This window comes from Perognathus longimembris, chromosome 11, assembly GCF_023159225.1.
Source record: "Perognathus longimembris pacificus isolate PPM17 chromosome 11, ASM2315922v1, whole genome shotgun sequence".
Taxonomy (NCBI): Eukaryota; Metazoa; Chordata; class Mammalia; order Rodentia; family Heteromyidae; genus Perognathus; species Perognathus longimembris.
In genome coordinates this window covers 45,583,810-45,600,883 of record NC_063171.1, presented here as the reverse complement: position 1 = coordinate 45,600,883, position 17,074 = coordinate 45,583,810, and the positions used below count along the sequence as shown (strand labels likewise).

The window sequence follows — 17,074 nt, the reverse complement described above, 5'->3', positions numbered from 1 at the left end:
TCACAAATGGACTACTCATCTTACCAATGGGAGAAAACTGGAAGCTATGTCTTTCATTTAATCCAGAGGTACTGCCATGGATAGACCATGACATACTGGGGTTCACATTCAGGGCCTTACTACTTGAGCCATGGCCCAATGTTGTAAGTACAGACTCGGTATACAGTACCCACTTCTTTTTTTTTTCTTCTATTGGAATCCTACCTCCTTATACTGCAACCTACCCTGTTATTGGCAAAAGGGAGAAGAAAATACATTATTCCTTTTTTAAAAAAGGAAAATATCTGTGCAAACACAAGGTTATTAAACAGTAATAAGCAAGAAAACAGCACTAGAACTAACAGTCCTTATTACTGTAGCTTGTCATGAAATCTCCACTTTCTTGCATTCTGTGGTCCTGTGATTCTGGCTGGCATCTTAGTTGGGTGTGGTGATATCACTGGAGGTAACTGTAGGGCTTGTCTTGCTTTCTTTCATAGGGTTGTCTTAATATCTGCATATGGCCATTTCAGCAAGAGTCCTCAGGCCAAACACATTCTCCTTACCTCCTCCCCCACCACCAATTCAGGTTCATATTTTTCCTTGACTAGAACAATTGTCGTAGTCAGTTTCATGATTCAGTATTTTGTCTGTGTCAGGTGTCCCCACTGATGCTGTTGTATGCAGTCCTAAGACCAAATTACTTAGCCTAAGATGTGGAGGATTTCATGATGGGTCCTGGTCTACCCTTGCTCTTGTTTCCAGGGTCTCAAACGTTCCTGAGCTAATGGAGTTCTTGTGCAAACCTACGCAAACCAAGCACCCACTCCTTTGTTCTTCTCTGCAAGTCTTTCCCCACCTCACCGGTGTGCTTGCTCTATTTTAGTCTCAACTTGAACATTTCTAGGCCTTCTCTGCCTAGCTCACCACACACCTGCTGGCTTCATTGCACTTGATTGCACAGGCCTGTGTCCCTGTAATACACACACGCACACACACACACGCACAAACACACAGTTCACTAAGCTTCCCCAGCAGCTGTGCCATTTATTATAGGCATAGTTCATTGCTTTCCTCTGTGCTCTAGCCTCCACAGCACCCACAGCAGTGACTGCCTGGTGATTCATGAGTGATCTACAGTAGATGACAGACATCTGAATTAATGAAAGAAGAAATACTGCCTCAAGGTGAGATTAAGCTCTGTTTTTATTTACAACGACTTTCAACTAAATTGTGAGGACAGAGGTCAGTGGGTGAGTCATGATGTTCCTCAAAAGGCTTAAGCAGAGAGCAGACGCTTAGTCCAGCGTTTGTAGATAGGATGAGCGAGGCTCTGGGAAGAGCAGAAAGAAAAGAAAAAGCAGGCGCCTGGGGCCCGCCCTTCTCTTGCCGGGGTCGAGCCGAGCTGCACGCAGCCAGCACCTCTGCCTGGTGCTCCTCTCCGTGGTGAGGGGCAGCGGGGGCGTGGCCTCAGAGGGCAGGGGCGGGACTTCCTGTCCGGCAGAGGCACGCCCACCGTGCCAGGCGGAAGCGCGGCTTCCAGCCAGGATCCGGGAGCCCTGACTGGAGGTGAGTTCGGAACCCGAGCCGGAGCCCGAGCCGGACCCAGAGCGTCGGTCCTGGGCGCTCGCCGTCGCCTCTGTGTGGACGCTTCGGGGCGTGCTGTCGCCTCGCGCCGAGGGTCGGGAGACCAGGTAGGGACTGGAGAGGCGGCGCTCCCTGCGCGGGCGGAGGGAGAGCTTGGGACCTGGGGCTTGAGGAAGGAGCCAGAACTGGGCAAGGGAAGGGGGCGGGCCGCGGAGCCGCCCGGACGGCGTGAGGGGCTGAGGAGGGGGCGCCGGGGACCCTGGGGAGGAGCGGCCCTGGGGCGAGGTTGCGGTGACACGGGGCGGAGCTGCATCCCCAAGGACCGGGGACCGGAGTGTGGATGGGGGTGTGTCCCGCGTCCGGCGTCCCGCGTCCCGGCAGGGTGTCCAGATGGCGAAGGTTGGCATCTAAAGAGAGATTCTAGAGGACCGCCGGACTCCAGAAGGACATCTCGACCTAAGGAAAACCAGAAAGATGATCCGACAGGGATTGGATGCCGAACTCCAATGAATCGATTTGCAATTAGTGGGTTTTTTTTTTTTTGTAAATATATTTTTCCCCCTTTGTGGATTTCAGGAAGATATTTTACATTTCGTAAGGAAAACTTGAGCACGATTCTTCATCCACATGCAATGCTGCCTTTCTTTGTCAAACTGGTACTAGTTTAAGATCTCCCACTTAGACAAGCATACCAACCAAAGTTTTTCCTTATGGACGGACTCAACCCTACCTTGCTGAGTGTAGGTTGTCAGATTTTCTTTGTCATGGATTGTGATAATCGCTGAGGAAGTTAGTGCTGTCAACGTTTGTCGTCAGACATTAAGTGAATTGGATTTTGGTCACAAATTAGGAACTACAGCAAGCCGTGATATTGTCATTGGTGGAAAGGTGATATCTAGTGTTTATTTTGCTTGTTTTAAGAGTTCCTTTTTTCAGTTGTAAAGATTTTTCATTTAAAATTTTTCTGTTTTTGTGCAGGTAACTGGTGATGGTATGATTTATACTGTTTCAAATAAACAAGGACTTTTTTTTTTTTTTGGCCATTCTTGGGGCTTGAACTCAGGGCCTGGGCACTGTCCCTGGATTCCTTTTGCTCAAAGCTGCATTCCAACACATGAGCCACAGCACCACTTCCGTTTTTTTCTGTTTTGTGTGGTGCTGAGGAATCAAACCCAGGGTTTCATGCATGCTAGGCAAGCACTATACCGCTAAGCCACATTCCCAGCCCCAACAAAGCCATTTTGTATTCCTTGGTACCCCAGCATCTTGGTAGTTTATTTTCAATTCTTGATGGCCTTGAAGATCTGTGCTAAAGATACAGAGTTACAGTGTTCAAGAGCACAGATGGTATTGACAAGTGTAACATAGTGCCTAATCATGAACAGTGCTTCAACATGTAAATGAGCATATTGAGGGATGTTTTAAAATTATATAATCTCTAAAATTATTGAATTAACCACTGTGACATTTCTTTTTGTTGTTATTGGTGGTGGTACTGGAGTTTGAATTCAGGACTTTGTACTTGAGGACCTTTTCCCTTGTTCGGCTTTTGCTTGAGCCGTTCTCCCAGTCCTCTGCTTTTTTTTTTTTTTTTTTTTAATTTAGTTGCTTTTCCAACAGGGTCTTTGATTTTTGCTTGGGCACCCTCAGATAGTGATCCTCCTACTGATGCCTCCTGATAGGACTAAGGAACATACCACCACACTTTATTTGTTGAGATAGGGTGGTGATAACTTTTTGCCTAGGCTGGCCTTGATTCTTGATCCTTTTGATCTCTGCCTCTCCAGTAGCTAGGATTACGGACATGTACCAGCACATTTGGCTAATCTCATTTCATTAAATAGACAATAATGTTTCTCTGATAGGATTTTTTTTTTTTTTGGCCAGTCCTGGGCCTTGGACTCAGGGCCTGAGCACTGTCCCTGGCTTCTTCCCGCTCAAGGCCAGCACTCTGCCACTTGAGCCACAGTGCCGCTTCTGGCCGTTTTCTGTATATGTGGTGCTGGGGAATCGAACCTAGGGCCTCATGTATCCGAGGCAGGCACTCTTGCCACTAGGCTATATCCCCAGCCCGGATTTTTGTTTTAACAACACAGTCTTGGATCAAACCTATATTCTAGGCAGATGCAGGTGGCTCTTGATTGTCATCCTAGCTACTCAGGAGGCTGAGAGTTGAGGATCAGGGTTCATCGCAGCCTAGGCAGGAAAGTTCATAAGATTCTATCTTCAGTTAACCAGCACAAAAGCTGGAATGAAGATGTGGCTCAAGTAGTGGAGAACCATCTGTGAGCAAAAACAACAACAACAACAAAAAACCCCAACAAAACAAAACAAAAGGGCAAAGCAATATGTGAGGGCCTGAGTTCAAACTCACACATACATGTAACCAAAACTAAATTCTTCTTCCTTTTCCTGCAGTTGGTTTGAGATAAAAACCTGAGAGCTTATGCCAATCATCAGCGTTAGTTCCTGCCTTCAAGTCTTTAGGTTCTAGTTCATGGTGGCAAAAGTGCTCATGGTTGAAACATAAGGGCACCTCCTTTGAGTATATCTGAAGGGTATCTGAATGGTATGTTTCAAATTTGAGTGGCCTGGTTTTGGAAAATCTTTGGAATGTTTGTTCTTTGTTCTAGTTTTTGAGTAAAGTTCTTAGTTTTCCTTTAGATAATTTTGTGTGTGTGTGTGTGTGTGTGTGTGTGTGTGTGTGTGTGTGTGTGTGTAATGTTGTAGGACTCAGTTGTCTTTTACAGTTTTTTTTTTTTTTTTGCCAGTCTGGGAGCTTGAACTTAGGGCCTGAGCACGGTCCCTGGCTTCTTTGTGCTCAAGGCTAGCACTCTGCCACTTGAGCCACAGTGCCACTTCTGGCCTTTTCTATATATGTGGTGCTGAGGAATTGAACCCAGGCCTTCATGTTTATGAGGCAAGCACTCTTGCCACTAGACCATATTCCTAGCCCACTTTTACAGTTTTAACACAGCCAATAATAGCAATTTTATATTTGTTGCAACAAATTACTGTTTGCACAAACGGATTCATAGTTTCTTCTTATTTCTACTACAGTGTAACATGTATATGCATAGGAAGAACTTCCAGAACACAGTAAAATGTTTGATTTTTCTCAGCTACAGTTTTTAAGATAGTAAGCAATTTGCTGTATTGAAGGCTTTGCTTTCCTAGCAAAATCAACTTTATTGTTATAAAGTACATTTTTACTTATATGCATATCCTACTACTAAGAAAGCCCTTCCTTGCCACTTAACAGAATCAGAAGAATTAGGTACAGCTCAGAAATAGCTTTTGGACAGTGAGCTAGGGAACAGCCAGCAAGGATGGCTGAGGCAGTCTCTTCTTTTACAGTCACTTTCTGTCTTTTTCCCCCTCTGCTGAGTCAGTCCCTTTCTTTCATAGTGATCAAGATGGCCTCGTCATCACAGTAACTCAAAAAGGAATCAGAGCAGCCAAACAAGATTGTAGTCCTGGCCATTATGCTGAATCCATCAGTCTTTGGACATTTCCTTGCTCCTCTGCAGGGAGTTGTGGCTATGAACTTCTTGTTTACATTATTATTGTTTTACAAATAGTTTTAGTGCTAAATTGTACCTTTTTTTTTGCAATGATACAAATGGACTTCACTCAATTTTGCTTAAAGTGAGACAGTACATTAAATTATTCACAAACTTGAATAATTGTGGAAGGATACACTTCCCAATTACAAATAATGTCGAAAATACATTGTGGTTTCTTTTTAGAGTCTGAAGCAAAGAACAATTGGATAAAAACTTGATCAGGCCTAGGGAAAGTTGACCATTACCAATGGTGTATGGCATGGGTAGGAGCTATTCACTGTGGTTATAAGAGTATTTTAAGACTGAGGTGGATTAGAAGTGCCAGCTCCTGGTAATTTTTTTAGTTTCAGTTTTAAAATATCATACAGATATGTGCTACTTTACTGCCTGTAGCAGCTGAGAAAAAGGCTGCCCCTTAACCTCCATGAGAATGCCCTGGGAGAGCCTCTTGAGGGTGAAGTTTATGTAACAATTAGGGGGAGGGATTGCAATAGGAATCACTTGTTTCAGCACTTATGTTTTCACCAGAGTGGCGAATGGTGAAAACATGATAGCAGCAGAAGACTGAACATTAGGGATGTTGTAACTAAGTGAGCTCGGAGGGTCACAGCCGGGAAGGAAGCGCAGGCTGTGGGAGAGGATCTCAAACCAAATTTTACTTTCTAAAACTAAGGACTATGCAGATTGTGTAAAACCCAACTACTGTGTTTTAAATCTAAATAATTTACTGGTCCATAGTGACTAGATACAATTGCAAATAATGTATATTCTGTTAAATTTAATCCTGCCTATAATTTAGAAGTTCAGTGTTTCATCTCCTGTAGCTATATTTTGGTATTAGTTTTGTTACTTATTTACCTTTGCCTTGTGCAAAGGTTTGTGTTACTTATTCCTGAAAGCTTGTGTTGAGTCAAGGCCGATAGTGGACTGATTATGGTGACTCATGATCATTGTGAGCTAATAAAATTGCTAGTTTATAAGAAGTGTGAAGAAAATACTAACTTAAAAAAATAACAGCAACAAGATTCTATCAACAGTTATTTAGGGGACTGGGAATATGGCCTAGTGGTAAAGTGCTCGCCTCGTATACATGAAGCCCTGGGTTCGATTCCTCAGCACCACATATATAGAAAAAAGCCGGAAGTGGCACTATGGCTCAAATGGTAGAGTGCTAGCCTTGAGCAAAAAGAAGCCAGGGACAGTGCTCAGGTCCTGAGTCCATGCCCCAGGACTGGCAACAAAAACAAAACAAATAAACAAGTTATTTAAAATGTTTTAATATATGTTAAAGAAGCTACAAGGTGAGCTATCTCCTAAACTTTACTTGACAACAAAAAGGCATTAGTTTAACTTTCACTGTGTTAGTCATCAGCCAGAGTTCTCCAGAATAATAGAATTAATGTCATAGTCAGCATGTGTCTTTAAAAAAATGTTTATTTTTAAGGAATTGGTTCATTTGATTAAAGAAAATGTGCCAACATTTTGCAATGTCCAGCATGCTGAAAATTCAGGTAGCAGTTGATTCTGTAGTCTTGATGCAGAATCCGTTCATTTCTGAAAAATACCAGCTTTTGCTCATATACCTGCAACTGGTTAGATCAGTCCTATTCATTATATCATTAACCTTCTGTAGCTATTAACCACATATGCAAAAATACATTCACAGCAAACTAAACTTTTCACACCTAAACTAGTATCTGATTAAATAACTGGGTGAGGTCCTATAGCCATGTTGATATGAAACTAACCACTAGAGTATTTTAAATACTTTTGGTGTATTATACCAAGGTGTGACACGCAAAATGTAGCATAGTGATTAAGAAACAGGAAAGTGAGAATATTCAGTCCTTAAGAGATCTGAAAACAGTCACATCTTGGGTTTTCATTCATGAGTCAAGTAAAGGAAAGTAGACAATTTGATGGCCCTTGCCATTCTTTGAAAGTTATTTTCTCTTGTGGTTCCATGTGCTATTAACGCTTTAAATTTTAAAAGTCTTAAATCATTTAAAATGTTACAAGTTTTCCCATTGTTTATACTATACTATGTATATGCACATAGATTGTATATATGTATATTGTATCAAATGTTCTTAAAGCTAGGAATTTGTTTGGGGCTTATTTAGTCTAATTCCCTTTATGTTTAAGAAACAAGGGCTTATTTAGTCTATTCCCCCTCATTTATGTTTGAGACACTGGTTCCAGAAAGACAAATGATTTGCCCAGGTAACACACCTAATAAAGAACCAGGATTAGACTCTTCAATCTCTTGATTTCCAGTTCACAGAGTCTTTACTGCTAGCAATGTGGCTGTAGTTAAGTGAGGCCAATCCTGGTAGACAAGCTTGCTAAAGAAAATATGACTTTGAGTCTCCTTTTAAAGTAGTATAAATGGATACATAAGGGAATGGAGGTGATATTCAATGTCATGTAAGGAGGATGAATAGAGAGAAGTAGGATGACATATGCTCTGGGACACACAGTTCTACACATGGAGCTTAGAACAATTCTGGAAGTAAATACAAGCTAATCATCAGATGATTCACAGGATATTCTCGTAGACCTTAAGGGCAGAGAATGGGAAGACCAAGAGAAGTTACTTGTTTTCTTATGGAGCAGGTGAAGGTAGAGAAACACGGTGCTTGTGGACCCAACACCTCTGTGTGCAGCATAGGTTAGGAATTGGAAACCCTCTCAGAATTTTCAAAATTCTTGAGGGCATTGTAGGAGCTAAGTGGTTTTCCCAAGTTTAGAAGGTTGCCATGTTTGAGGCATGAATTTTGGCTGAATTCTGGTTATAATCGTGTCAGTTGATGATCAATTGCAGTTTCTATACAGCTAAGAGTGATGTCAGAGAAGTTATACATAAAGCTCTTCGGCTTTCTGTCCTACTGGCAAAATTAGCATCATATACTCACTATGCATAGTCTTTATAGGGACCAGTGATTTCCCTCCTGTTGGCCAGCCTAAAGTATGTGATTAAGTAAATACAGGGTAAAGGTAGAGTGACTGGTAGACCTAATCTCAAGGTAAATTACATATACTTTAAAGCAAACTATACTTAAAGAATTAACAAGTACTTAATATATATACATATATAGGTTATATGCTTATTTTTTCTATGATTTTTACTAGCACACATTCATTATACAAGGGGAAATTCTATTGTGATATTTCTGTTTCTATACATGTGCACAATGTACGTCATCAGCTTCATTCCCTCTATCACTCTCCCTTATCCCCAAGTGTACTTTTTATTTCAAATCCTCCCTCCCTCCCTCCCTCCCTCCCTCCCTCCCTCCCTCCCTCCCTTCCTTCCTTCCTTCCTTCCTTCCTTCCTTCCTTCCTTCCTTCCTTCCTTCCTTCCTTCCTTCCCTCCCTCCTTCCTTCCTTCCCTCCTTCCTCCTTCCCTTCCCTCCCTTCCTTTCCCTTCTTCCCTCCTCTTCCCTCTTTTCTCCCTTTATTTCCCCCTCATTCCCTTCTTCCTTTCGTCTAAGTGTAAGGTTTGCCAGAACGGAAACCCACTACATGGTTCAGGCAGAAAGGAGTTTATTAGGGGTAAAGCAAACTGCCAGCTCACACAAGATGGAGGTGTGGAGAGTCAGAGGGGAAGGAAGAAGGGAAAAAGAGAGAAAAGGAAAGAGAGCCGGGGACTCATGATGAGCTGGATTATATGGGGAAAGGCGGGAGATATAGCCAAGGTGGGTTGGATGTGAACTCAGAGAAGGAGGAGTTAACTGCCTCCAGGTGTGCCAGTTACCTAGTAACATAGGTACTGGCGCAGACTTCAACAGGTGGGGGACATCTGCATGGAGCCCTCCCCAGGGTGGACCTTACACTAAGAGAGCATATTTCTTTCCTATAGGAGTTGAGAAGAAGAAGAATAATGGGGAAGAAACAGGAAACAAGATCTTTGACAAACAGGTACAGCTACTCCTTGGGTTTTCCCCTCTCTAGACCCTTAAATCACACTACACATACACACACCTACTTATGTGTGTACACAAATACATAAATGCCCCCCCACATATACACATACACATATGTACACGCATATGTACTTGTATTGCTTGTTTAAATATACTCTTTGTGAAATATTACCTCTTATTTGTGGTTTACCATCTTCCAAATTGCATTAAGAGCAATTCTTCTAATTTATGTTACCATGTTATATGGGAACCTGTTTATTCCTTAATTTTCCTGCCAAGGAGAAAAAGTCACCAGTGAACACATCCCTCTTGTTGGAAATGTTGATAAGATGGCTTGAATTTATTGTCCATATTCTACATGCGTGGTACTGTACTAGGTATTTAGTATACTGTGAAGTCCTCACACCAATTCTTGTAGAAGGTAGATATTTGGAGAGATCAAGTACTTTGCCTCAGTTGGTACTACTGTAATACCTAAAAAATTTTTTTTTTAGAATTTTCAGCATGCATGCTGATTCTAGATTTTCATTTGTGCACTTTTAGATGTGTTGTATTCCCCTTCAAACTTTTGTTAAATCAGTCAGTTTACTATTGATCAGGATTTTTCAGGGATGGCACTGTAATTTGGCACCCAGTGTAGTTGAATGCAGTATTTGCTTTGGAAATAACCTCTGCATGGATAAGAACAATAGCACAGGAGAGGTGGCAGCTAATGTCGGGAGCTAGTCACATAAAAATTCATTTCTCTTGGAATGTGAGGCTGGAACATTTCTCATATTACAGCATGCTGCAGGGCAGGGCTAGAATCCAAGCTTTGATTAAAATCACCCCAACTCTTTTTTTTTTCTTTGCTTTACAACCACAAGTTATTGCCAGCTGAAAGGGATAATAGAGGGTAATGATGAATTCATTTCCATCTGCTGCAGATTTTTGAAAAAAATCTCATACTTTCTAAACCTAGATAAAAAGGCCACTTTGAAATGAGAGTAAATTAATGGCTACCAAGTAAGTAGTTATTAGATTTCTGCCCTAGAAGCTTGTCCAGGTGGTGCTGATGGCTGTTGCTGCTGATTAGCTGTTCATAGTTCCTTCTGAGGATAGGAGTGGGGTGAGTGGGGATGAAGAGGAGAGTATGGGTAGAGATGGAGGGAGAGTGGGGTTGAGGGTGCGCACATGTGGAGATGGGAAAAAGATAGAGGGTGGGGGTCAGGGAGGATTGGGTTATCATAGGAACTCAAGAATTGTGTCTTTGCTGTTTTTCCGCTTAAGTTTTAGGTATAGATGTTACTTTTCCAGAGAATGGATTTTTTAAAATGTTGTCAGATGCATCGATTTATATCAAAATTGTATATCAAAACTCCAGGTCATACACTAAAAAATGTACCATTTTTGCTTAAATATATTGGGATGGCAACTCAGGGCCTTCTGCTTGCTAGGCATCTGCTCTGCTACTCGAGCAATGCCCTCAGTCTCTTTTTGCTTTACTTACTTTTGATACGGTTTTGCATTTTTGCTCAAGGCTGGCTTCCAAGGGCAGTCCTCCTTCCTAGGCCTCCCAATGGCTGGGATGACAAGTGTGTGCTTATTTGCTGGCATGAGAGTCTCTCTAACATCATCAGGGTTGGCTTTGAACCATGATCTTCCTGATTTTCATCTCCTGAGTAGGGGAGATAACAATCATAAGCTACTATACCTGTGTATATGTGCAGTTTTTATTTGTAGTTTTCAAAATTAATTTTTAAAAAGGTCAAATGCATATTGAACTTTTGTGGTTACATTCAGTATACCCTTATTTTACTCACTAGAACCTGAGAGAACCAGGCCATTTTGAATTGCCTACCCTGCTAATACGTTGTCACCCAGTTGCCATATCCCACAACCGTCCTACCATTTGGGGTATAGGTTGATGGTTTTTCATTTCTTTTTGACTGTACTCCTTGTTGTCCCTTGTGGTCAATTTAGCAACAGTGTATCATAGAAATATGTTATTGGTCCCTTAATACTATAACCTGATTATTAGTGGTTAGAGTTCTGGGCTCAATTAAGTAGACTAGAAGTCACCTTTAAACTAATCTTTTGATGGCTTTTAGGCTATCGTATTTGCTGAATACTGCTTAGTGCCATACGATGGCCATTGGAATTGCCTACTCCCATCAGGAGGTGGGTAACTAAAAAGGAATTTTTTTTAACTACTGTTAAGGTACTTTTTGATGTTTCTATTGGTATCTTGTAAAAACAATTAGAAAATATAAGCCAACTAACAGTTATTAAATATTTACTCTGTGCTAATCACCGTGCTAAGTGTTTTACATATATTAGGTCTAATTTAATCTTCACTGCAATCCTATTAAGGGCCATTATGCCAATTTTGCAGAGACAGAAATGGAGGGTTATGGAGGCTAAATAGCTTGCCCAAGTTACACACTAATTATTGGAGCTGAAATTTGAATCCAGCTAACCTGACTTCAGGGACTAAGTTCTTACCGACTCTGGTACTCACCAACTCTGGTACTCCTCAGACTGATCCTTCTGTTTTATATATAATACAATCTTATGTGTAATTTCCACTTATAAACGCTCCCATGTCATTTTCTATTAGAATCTGTATATATGTGCAGGACTTTCCATTTTCATTGTAATTAAAACGGCTTCTTAAATTTTAGTGTTTGCCAGTTGGTTTCTTGCAAAACATTTGTAGCTTTTAACATTCCTATTCCAGATGAGAAGACCATATCACCTTAATGACTACAGAAAATTCACCTTATGTTTTTATATGTGGCTTTCACCAAGTATAGTCAGAAAAATGAGTTAAAGAACTGAAACAAAATTTAAATACAGATATTTAAATTCTGGCATACCTACTCCACAACTCAGTTGCTATGGAGAAAAACACAGTCCTGTGAGGCTATAAATCTACCAACATAGGAGGCAGAGACTGTATTTGAACGTAGGTCCTTGCAGTTGGCTCGGTAGGTGTTTTTACCGCTCGAGCCATGCCTCTAGTTCTATCCTTTTTGGAGACAGGATCTCATGGTTTTGTCTGGGTCAGGCTGGACTTCAGTGCTCCTAACTTGAACTTCCTTCTTAGTTTGGATGACAGATGTACATCACTACATCTAGCTTTTTAATCAGTAGAAATGGAATCTCACAGCCTTTTCCCCCTCAGGCTAGCCCCGAACCATGACCCTTCCAATCTCTACTTCCAGAGTAGTTGAGATTACAGATAGGAGCCACTGCACCCTGCCTCAGAGTAAATATATTCAAAATATATTCAAAACAAGCTGAATGTCATATATGCCCCTCATAGAATAACATCACCCCCACTTCCATCCAAAACTTGTAATTACTTTGACAAGTGGTACAGAGGACTACCTACAACTTGTTTCTTCCTGGTTACCGTTCTTTCACACATGTCATCTATATGATGAATTGCTTTTTAGTTTTACCCCTGTGTAAAACATTATATGGGGTGGTCTCTTTTCTGTCTCTGTATTGGGCCTCAAGTTTTAACACTTTTTACTCTATTTTGTACAGGGCCATAGTCCTTCCCCATTCTGCTCCATGCACAGAATAAAAAATAGTCAATCTTTTTTTTTTTTTTGTAGTATTTCTGCCCTTGTAACATTTCCTGTACTGTATTTTTGGCTTTGCCATATATTTTTTTAAAAGATTTAAAATGTATTCAGTACAGCTGTTTTTTCCCCCTTTTGGTCCTTGAGCTTTCTGCTCAAGAGCCATAGCTTTACTTCCAGCCTTTATTTCTTTTTTCTTTTTCTTTTGTAGTTAATTGGAGGTCACAGTTTCACAGACTCTACTGCCTGGGTTGGCTTTGAACCACAATCTTTAGGTTTCAGCCTCCTGAGTAGCAAGAAGTATGAGCCACTTGGCACCCTGGTCAGAACAGCAATTTTTAGGTGACCTTTACCCCCAAGCAAGAATAAAGCCACATTATCACGTGCTTGCCTAGTATATTTGCTACTGAACCTGAGAGGTGAGGAGTGTGGAGATGCCTTTGGATTTAATTTATGCCAGTGTGTCAAACCTCTTCCATTGAGGGTCATAAGAAATACACATTTGCTTGAAGGAGAAGTTCTAAATGGCTTCTAGAAAGGGACATTTTAACATTCCCCTTCCTGGAGCCTTGTATCAATTGCCTCCTTGCAGAAAACTCTGAGAACCCATCTGGGGCTTGAACTCGTGGTCTTTTGCTGGCACTTAGCTTTTTCACTCATGACTGGTACTCTTCCCCTTCAGCCACTTCTCAACCTAGCCTTTTTCCTGGTTAATTGGAGGTAAGGGTCTCTCAGCTGCTTGTTCTGGCTTCAAGCTGCAATCCTCAGATCTCAGCCCCTTGAGTAGTTAGGATTAAAGGCATGAGTCACTGGCGCCTGGCTTGAGAATAAGTCTTTTAACCAGCCTCTAAGTATTGTTTTCCTTTGGACTTTATTCTAAGGTAATCAGGCTTTCTGGATTGCTTGCTCAGTCTGGGGTGCCAGGCCACAAGCTCAGGTAGGAGCTAGAGCTCTAAAAAGATTTATGACATGAAGGCTACAATTACCATGAACATGTCAAGACTTATTTGTATTGGAATTTCTGTAAAGTTTGTTCTGAGGACATAGCATCTTAAAGAAGCTTTAAAAAAATGATATCCCCTACTTAATCAGTTTCCTATAAGTGGGTTTTTAAACATGTATTTCAGGAGGTATCTTGGGCTTAAAAATCTTTAAAATTTTCTATTGGAGTATAATTCTATTTTTTTAAGTGAAAACAATTATTTGCAACTCAGAATGGTGTATGTGCTGTTTTTTCATTTAACAGTAACTTTTAGGGGAGCATCCAGAAATAGAAAATCATAGGAAAGCAGTGATTTTTATGGTCTTGTTTCCCCATAATCTATACTATGATTACCTATATACGCTATTTTTCTTTGCTTACTAAATATTCTTAAAGATAGCATTTTAGTTGAAATAGTGCTTAACCTACATTTTTTGGATTAATGTTAATGTTAGTTACTAGTTTTGTAGCAGGTGGTGTTAATTTAGTGTTTGGGCTGTAGCCCTCTTTAGTGTGGATAGAAGAGATGAGCATTTGAAGGGAAACAATGGTGTGCTTTGTGAGCAGTGATGTTGGGAAAGGACTAAGTACATTCATTTGCACAGCCAGTATAAACTCCAGACTGGTATTTCTGTGCCTTTCCCTTAAGTGGCCCATGTGACTTGGTGTATATCACTGACTTGATCTTCAAGTCTTGCAAACCACATAACTTGTCCATGAAATCAAGCAGCTGTTTCAAAGGACTCATTGTAAGTCAATTGAATTTTTCTTTCTTTGGGCCATTGCAATGAATAGAAGATTGTGTAATTGGTGTATAGATATTAGGACTTCCCCCCCTCTCTAGATTTCTTTCGCTTCCTTCCTTCTGCCTTAAAATAAAAGCGAGTTTCAATGCTAAGATTTCTGCAGTGTTATTTTTTTAATGTAGAAAAATTTAAAAAAGTGGTATTATAAAGGTGATGTACAGAAGGGTTACTGTTTCATAAGTCAGTTGTAGTGCTTTTTGATTGATCTCTTCACAACCCCTGCCATCACCAGTTAGCTTTTAGCTGAAACTAATAAGCTCTTTCATTTTATAAAGTCAAATACTATGTGTGATATTTGGTGACTGTCTTTCAGAGATGACAACTAGCATCTGTGAGATTGTGACTTCTGCATCATTTTACATAGTTCTGGTCATTGTCCTTTTGTTTTAGGGTTACTGGGGAAGGAACCTCATTCATCAAGAATGTATCTAAGTTTGTGAGGAACCTACCAATGGCACATGGATTTGGATGCCTATAATGTGTTCAGCACGTTTCCTATTCAAATAGCTCTGAGACATTTATTTCTTTTTCGGGCTGTGTGTATAATATTAGTTGTGTAGAACCCTTAATATACCAGTAGCCTTCAATTGTTGTGAAATGCTTTTCTGATGAAGCTGGCTTGTTTCAACATTGGGAATTTCAGCATTGTTGTCTTGTGAGAGAGAAATCTAGTATCTTTTAAGTATTGCATTGTTTATCATTTTATGTATACACAAACATGGAGTGGTGAATTAAAGTTCCACATGTTGTGACATATAAAAGATTGAGAGATTATTTCACAAGTAGTCGATCTCAAATTCAGTTAACAGTGTATATATACATATGTATATATATATACATATATATATGCTAAATGCCTATGTTTGTGAAACCTTATTTGATGCTGGATGTAGCTTATAACCAGTTGTAACTTCTTACTCTTATCCACAAAAACCCTGCAGCCTGTAGTTGCTAAATGTAAGTGTTGAAGTGGTTCAGTAAGAGTGAGATTATCAAAGGACAAAAATGTTTGTGAAACTTCATCACGAGGACCTCGGGCTGGATAGGATTTGGAGGTATAGAAGTGTAGTTCACAGTGTAATCAGTAGAGGGAGCAGGAGAGAAGGTGCAAAATTGCAGAATGTGTTTTAGGGTCCAGTTTGGCTTAGTACGTGGGGAAAAAAAAAGATCAGTAGTGGCACACATAGAACATAGAGTACCATTCTGAAGAAATGTAAAAGTATATGAAATAGTGAAATGATTGATGACTCATTGATCTGATAACCAGTTGACTAGCAATTAGGTGCCAGGTACCAATTAGGCAGAAGAGAGTACAGGCCTGGAGGGACCTCAGGTTGCACATTTAAGTCCTGATTTACTGCTTGTAGCTGAATAACCTCTGAGTTTCTGAATTCTCTTTGATAAGAAGTCTGTCTGTGGTGATAGTTTTCAAGTTGTTAAGTCATTGAGTTTTATGAAAATTCTGAACATTCAGGGTCTAAAGAAACTTAAAAGAATTTCCTATTTGGGTTATTGACCATATGATAGGTAAGCAATTATGTAATCATCACTAACAAACATTTTAGTATTGCACATAGAAGTATTTCAGCAGAGGGATTAGAGATGCCGTCCAGTGGTAGCACCTGTGCTCACATGCAGGTGCTTTTGAAAATGGTGGGTTGTAATGGAGTTAATGTTTTAATGGAGGATTTTTTTGGATACTGCTGAGTTTAAGTTAAATTTAAATGTAAGTTAAATTGAACACTTTTAGTTTATAATTTAAGTAAGTTGAAGTTAAAAAAAGCAAAAGCACCCCAGAATTCCTTTGAACAGCCTTTTATCCATGGGTGAGGCTATAGAATAATCTTCAGGGTTTTTGTTTGGCAACTCTGTACAACAATGTGGAGTGAGGAATGACTGCTGCAAAGGTGAAGTGGAGGCCTGTTGTTGTTGCTTTGATTTTTTAAATAAAAAACCAGTTAGGAAAGCATGCAGGTTAGGCAGAATTACAGTATAAACAGGGAGATGGATCTCTGATAGTCCTTGAGAGTAAACTTTTTTTTTTTTTGGCCAATCCTGGGCCTTGGACTCAGGGCCTGAGCACTGTCCCTGGCTTCTTTTTGCTCAAGGCTAGCACTCTGCAACTTGAGCCACAGCGTCACTTCTGGCCATTTTCTATATATGTGGTGCTGGGCTTCATGTATACAAGGCAAGCACTCTTGCCACTAGGCCGTATTCCCAGCCCCGAGAGTCAACTTTTAATGAGATATTCATAAGTTAAACCTCATACTAACTCATATTTATGTTGCTAAAGTGTGGGGGGACACTACTGTGGTTCTGATCTTGGGTTGATGGTATTTGATATTTGAATATCTCATCACTACCTTTTTGTTTCAAGTTTATATATTACCATAATTTGCCATTTGGTCTCTGATGCATTGACCAGTGTTGTTACATTTTTAAACTTTGTCGCAAGATGTCACAGGAATGTGAGCAATGGGGCTTGCCTTGAGCAGGGAGTAGTGAGGGCTTGGGCTTGTTGTTGTACCTTGTTATTTAGGACATCTGACCCTTTAGTTGCTAAACTCCTTGTTTATGTGGCCACTGCTTTGTCATGACCTTGTGGAACTGTGATATGTTATGTGGGTTATCATTTCAGATGTTAAGGGTTGAATTC

The 17,074-nt window shown here is 40.4% G+C and overlaps 1 protein-coding gene across 4 annotated transcripts in view; it reads left to right on the top strand.

The window, feature by feature from the left end:
* The first annotated feature begins 1,508 nt into the window (after positions 1 to 1,508).
* The window catches only part of Disp1 (dispatched RND transporter family member 1), a 150,309-nt gene continuing 134,743 nt past the window's right edge, over positions 1,509 to 17,074 (top strand). For 2 of the 4 annotated variants that reach the window (XM_048358150.1, XM_048358151.1), the window contains exons 1-2: positions 1,509 to 1,673; positions 8,995 to 9,053. The gene's annotated coding sequence lies outside the window, so the exon portion shown is untranslated. Of the gene's footprint in view, positions 1,674 to 8,994; positions 9,054 to 13,538; positions 13,568 to 17,074 lie in introns of those variants that run through there. The other 2 variants (XM_048358153.1, XM_048358154.1) reach the window with 2 other exon arrangements.